Source organism: Cebus imitator, unplaced genomic scaffold, assembly GCF_001604975.1.
Source record: "Cebus imitator isolate Cc_AM_T3 unplaced genomic scaffold, Cebus_imitator-1.0 Scaffold182, whole genome shotgun sequence".
NCBI classification, from domain to species: domain Eukaryota; kingdom Metazoa; phylum Chordata; class Mammalia; order Primates; family Cebidae; genus Cebus; species Cebus imitator.
In genome coordinates, this window is record NW_016107497.1 from 1499293 (window position 1) to 1506060 (window position 6768).

Sequence of the window (6768 nt, forward strand, 5' to 3'; positions counted from 1 at the left end):
GAGATGATGGCCAAATCATGTGTGGCTTTGAACCATATTGGATTGTACTCATAGGAAATAAAGGTCAAGTCTTTTTTTTTTAGTGTGACTTGCCAGATTTATATTTTATAAAGAAAACAAATATTAGCTTAAAAAATAAATTAGAGAAGAGCAAGACAGGAGGCAATTGTCAGCAGTAAATAGTAGATGTTTAAAAATGGATAAAAATCATTAGTATACAAGCAATATTATTTTTATAAACTGAAAGCCTTGACATAATTATGTGATTTTTATTACTAATTATAAAATTACATTATTATGTAAAGGAAGTAAAAAAAAATCCCTTAAGCAGTTTTAAATCATGTTCTTGTTTTCCAAAAATCAGTTATATGATTACAGCCTTTTACTAATTTAATACTTTTTAATTGATGACTTATAGCCTAAAGGATCTTCCACACCAGTATATAATGAACCAATTATGTAATTAATAAAAATTTAATGATTCAAGTGACAATTTTTCAAATTGTTGCGTGTAGTAGATTTTGTAAAGTAAGACTATTATGCTGTACATTATTTTTAAGCTTTTGACATTCTTCTCTTAAATATAAACCTTTATAAGAATTCTACCTTCAAATACACTATATGAAGATAGAAAATAATATAACTGGCTCTGTTTGTTTTTAGTAACTATAAAATTCCAGAGCCATATTCTATTTTATATTTCACAAGAACTCGATTTAGTTATAAAAATTTATTAATATGTTAAAGATTGTGTGAAAAGATAATTAAATAAAGAAGAGCAAACAAATGATTAGAAATTTTATTTCCATATTTCTATTTCTCTTTTCACCAGGTTAAGCATTTTATCCTCTTAAGCATTTTGTTTTAGTCCTCTGGCACATTGTTTTATAGCTGCAAGATGTGTACTCTACTTGGAGAAATCACATTTTCATTGACTATGTCAGAAGGTTTGGGAAGGGTGAGGAGGGACAAAGGACATTCTTCTCATGCTACTCTTGCCTTTGTGTATTGGGGTTCTCTAGAGAAACTGAACCAATAGAAGATATATAGATATAGATGATGTATAGATGTATAGATAAAAGAAGAGTTATTATAGGTATTGGCTCATGTAGTTATTCATATAAGAAGTTCCACAATCTGCTGTCTGCAGGCTGAGGAACCAGGAAAACCTGTAATTCATTACAAGTCTAAAGGCCTGTGGTGGTACAAGGTCCCTGTTAGATGATGGTGTAAGTTCAGGTCTGAGTCTGAAGGCTTAAGAACCAAGATCTTCTACTATGCAAGGACAGGAGAAGATGGACAGCTCATCTTAAGCAGAGAGAGCAAATTTGCCCTTCCTCCATCTTTTATTCAGTCCCTCAGTGAACTGGATATACTCAGCCACACTGTGGAAGGACATCTGCTTTAGACAACTCACCAAGTCGAATGCTGACCTTTTTCAGAAACAACCTCATGAACACACACAGAAACAGCCTTATCAGCTATCTGGGCATCCCTTAGCTGACAAGTTAACACAAAATTAACCATCACACTTTATCAGGGAGAAATATTTTTTTTTCTTAAATCTCTGAGGCATACTTTATTTATCTGCCATTGGCCAAAATGGAGTCCCATTCCAATCCTAGGACCAAACTCTAACAGAGGTAAAGGGTCATCATGATTGGCTCAGGAAAATCAAGATGTGTCCCTTGGAGCTGGACACATTACCTCTGAATAAAATTGAGGTTTTGATAGCATAGAATGATGAGTTATCATTCTATACTCATGATAAATTATCTGCAAGAGAAATGATGTCAGCCTGGGGGAGAGAGAGAAACTAACATTTGCTGAATGCCTGTGTTTATTAGTTACTATGCTCTAAGCTTTCTACAGTTTAAAGAAGAAAAAGCAAATCTTATATTTTAAAAAATAATATTACTGTCATATTTTGCATCTCATTGTCTTTGTGTTACCACATTTAATATCTTTAAATGTTAAAATGTTGATTTGTTTATAAATATAAATTTAATAAAAATGGTGAAAAATGTTGAAGAGCAGAAGCTATGTTGAAAACATCAGAAGCTCCTGTATTTTAGATTAATTAAATTATTTAGACTATATAGGTATTTATATTTATGATTATAGTATGGATGTAGGTATATAGAAAGTTTCAGGAAAATATGCATAAGAGATGCACATTTATTGAGAGAAACAGAGTTTTGAAAACCTAAACTTTTATTACAAACAAATAAAGCAGTGTAATGAAAAACAAAACTTGGAAATAAGAGTGTGAATGTGGATGAAACGATCACTGATAGAAGACTTTTTCTGTATTTTCATTATTGCTTCTTTTATGATGTTTAGGTATAAAGACAGAATTTATATTCTTTCATACTCCTCAGTTCACAGTATGCCATATTCATAGGTCTGTCTATTCAAAGCTATCCCTTTTGTGTTTTACTTTGCTTTGTTTTACATCATTAAATTCCATTTTGTTTTAGTTCTCCCTTTCCTCTGATCTGCTTTCCTGTACTCCTCCATCCTCACGTGTTCCGAATCTCCTGATTTAATGTGTTCCGACCTATGTGTGAAACATAGCATATGGGAGTGTTTTGATATGTGTGCTTTAATTGACAGACATGATATTTAAAAATAAATCGCATCATTTTCCTTTTTGACACTATTGTTGAGATATAGCCATGTTTCTTTATATATTTCTACTGATCCATAGTATTCCAGTCACCATACTTTGCTGAGGCATTCTCCATATAATGCTCAATTTTGATGTCTAGGACAACTCATTGTGATAAATAAAGAGTAGATACTTTTGATGGGATAATATGCCCATATTAGTTCGTGTGTCAATAAAGATATGGTGAGAAACCACCATAGGGATTTAGAGAATAAGATTTCATACAGGAAACGGGAAGGGTTTGAGTAGATAATGTCAGAAAAGTTTTCTGTTGGGTCTCAGATTGTTTCCTAGATTCCATGACATCAGCAATGTGAGGACTTGGAGGAAACCACCTGTAATGTTCATGGTTAGGTAACTCTCAAGAACACACATGGAAGCTGCTAAGACAATCTCACATCTGCTGGATCCCATACCATTGCCTGCTGCTGTCACACTGTGACATATCCCTCATACCTTCTGAATCATGTGTGAGTGCTTTTTGTTGAAAGAACTAAAATAGCGCTACATTTGGAAAATGTATTTCCATACTTGCATCTTCTGTAACATAGGATAAAATATAGAGGAGACTGGAGGTTACAGTTTGTTTTCAATAAACAATTTCTAGCATACAGACTTAAGCATGCCGAATTTAGATAGACAGTGCTTAACTAGATTCTACAGATGGTCATTTTTGCACACTTAAATCAGGATTCTAAAACCCTTCTCCTCTTGTTCTTTAAATTTACTAGAAATTATACACATTTCTATCATTCAAGGTACATGTAAACTAGAATCTTACAATTGCTTTTGGTCTCAGTTTCTCTAACATCTAGTAGATTCAAGTCTCTTTTTATATGCTTTGTAGCCATATACAGTATGCCTATAGTTCTGTCAACTGCTCATTAATATGGCTTGGTCACCTTATATTGGTTTTTCTAATTATTTTTATTTGATTTAGATATTCTTTAGTACATTGATATAGTCAGGCTTGTGTCCTCATCCAAATCTTATCTTGAATTGTAATCTCCACAATTCTCATGTGTCGAGGGAGAGACCAGGTAGAGGCATTATGGAGTGGTTTCCCCCATGCTGTTCCTGTGATAGTAAGTTCTCATGAGATCTGATGGTTTTATAAGGAACTCTTCCCCCATGGCTAGGCCCCCTCCTTCCTGCTGCCTTGTGAACAAAGTGCCTTGCATCCCCTTCACCTTCTGCCATGACTGTAAGTCCCCAGCCATGCTGAACTGTGATTCAATTAAACCTCTTTCCCTTATAAATTACTCACTCTTGGGCTGTTCTTAATAGCAGTATGAAAACAGACTAATATATACCTTATAGATATTCATCCCCTGGCCCTTTTATTTTTTATTTTTTTAAATTTTACTTTAAGTTCTAGGATACATGTACAGAACTTGCAAGTTTGGTACATAGGTATATGTGTACCATGCTGGTTTGCTGCACCTATTGGCCTGTCCTCTTAATTCCCTCCCCTTGCCTCCCACTCCCCAACAGGCCGTGGTGTGTGTTGTTCCCCTTCACATGTCAAAGTGTTCTCATTATTCAAGTCCCACTTAGGAGTGAGAACATGCAGTGTTTGGTTTTCTGTTCCTGTGTTAGTTTGCTAAGGATAATGGCTTGCAGCTTCATCCATGTCCCTGCAAAGGACATGATCTCATTCCTTTTTAATGCCTGCATAGTATCACATGATGTATATATACCACATTTTCTTTATCCAGTCATCATTGATGGGCATTTGGGTTGGTTCCATGTCTTTGCTATTCTAAATAGTGCTGAATAAACATACATGTGCATGTGTGCATGTGTCTTTACAGTAGAATGATTTATATTGCTTTGTGTATATTCCCAGTAATAGGATTGCTGGGTCAAATGGTATTTCTGGTTCTAGATCCTTGAGGAATCATGCTACTGTCTCCCTCAATGGTTGAACTCATTTACCTTCCCACCAACAGTGTAAAAGTATTCTGTTTCTCCACAGCCTCTCCAGCATCTATTGCTTCTTGAGTTTTTAATAATTATCATTCTGATTGACATGAGATAGTATCTCACTGTGGCTTTGATTTGTATTTCTCTGGTAATCAATCATGTTGAGCTTTTTTTTCCATAGGTTTGTTGGTTATGTAAATGTTTTCTTTTGAGAACTGTCTGTTCATATCCTGTAAATTCTGGATATTAGACCTTTGTTACATTGAATAGAAATAATTGTTAATCGAATGAATTATAACTTTGGTTTCTTATGAAAAGATTACTTTCCTAGCTTTTGGTAAATATTAACCCACAGTTTTTACAATTAGCTTATGATGTGTACCTTTAAGAAGCTGTCATGAATGTGTCATTTGATATTGTGAAGTTGAACAAAATATTAATAAAAATGGATTCCCTTCCTATGCTCAGCACTAATGTGACTATTTTAGGTAACTAAATTTTTGAACGTCATTTATACAATCATGGTAGAATTTACTATGTTTCCTAAATGTTCTGATCTTTGTTTATAAATTCATTTACAGTTTGTTTAATAATATTTTTAATTTATTATTAAGATCACTAAGATTTTGATTTAATCCTATATGTGTTCTGTTATATGTTGTTAACTGATATCTTTGCTTATTAACTTAGAAATGGTATCTGCTGGGCTTTACCTGTCTCAAAACTGAGGATCCCCTCCCTTCTGCACATTAATTCTTTGTTAATCAATAAAAGAGGGACATACCCAATAACTTTTCTTTGTTGCAGGAGAGTAACTTTCTGATGGGGGTATGATCTAAAAATTAACTTTCCCCACAGTGGACAGAAATAGAGGTGTGATTTCTCATGGCATGAAAGTGCCTTCAGAACATTCCTTTACTCCCACTTCGTGAACATAGCATTTTGGGATTGGGTGAGAGACTCAGTTACTTTTTAAAGTACCTGCATTCTTAATTATGCACTGATAAAGCATTCAGAATGGCTATGCATCCAGAATCAAGTAAGATGTTCTATAAAAAGAGCTAAAGCCATGATCATAGATAGAGGTGAATTAACATCTTTTATTTTACATTTTGAGATTCATTATTTTGCTTTTACAAGAAGAACAAAAATTATTAGTATTCATGGACTTTCCTCCTGCCCACCGCACTCACTACAGAATATTATATCTCTGTCTGCTCAGCCCCTGGGCTTTCACTGTCTGCATTGTTGGTAATGGGAGGGGAAATAGAATTGGAAGAGCAAGGAAATCAATAGTCACATTATGAATGCAGAGTTGTAAAAAGAGTTAAAAAGAGAATAATGGGAAAGCAAAAAAATAAAAAAAAGGAAGTAAGGAAAGTCAAACAGCATATGTGATCTGAGATGAGAATATTTAGAAAATAAGAGCTTTTGTTGGCAACTGACAGGCTTATAAAATGTTGAGAGAAGACTTGCTGAAAGGGGCAGTTAAAAAAACATGAAAAATTTTCTATGTCTTTGGAGGAGATTTGCTGCTTTATTGCTTTACAGAGTCTTAAATACTTAAACTGCCTTTCAATTTTCTAAGCAAGTCTGGTGATTATTTAATTATAACTGTGCTCAGACTTAGCTGAAGATAGCTCAAATTTATGTGGGTTTGTTTGATTCATTCTGTCCTTAGAATAAAAAAAATTTTGAAGTAAATGTGTCATTATGTGATATTCTCTTAACTTACTGAGAAGTGTGAGTGTGTGTATGTGTGTGTGTGACAGAGATTTTACAATATTTTACTGATAATTTTTCTGCTAAATATATGAAATTTTATGTTACATTGCTTAAGCACATGCTCAAACACAAGACGCAGAACAGAAATTTTTACAAAATGTTGGCTCGAGAAGATTATCATTGGAGCTCTGTAGTCCTACAACCTAGATAGCTAAATGCTTTCTATATCATGAATATATGGTAGCTATTTAAATTGATATAAGTGAAGACAAATCTAGACACACAAATGTATATGGAGATGGTAATAAATTAATCTATCAGCACGATTAGTAAGACAAATGTAGACACATAAATGTATATGGAGATGGTAATAATTGTTAATCTCTCGGCAAAATTAGTAAAATCATTCCATTTTACTTTCAAAACTGGTGATTTTGAAAAGAGTT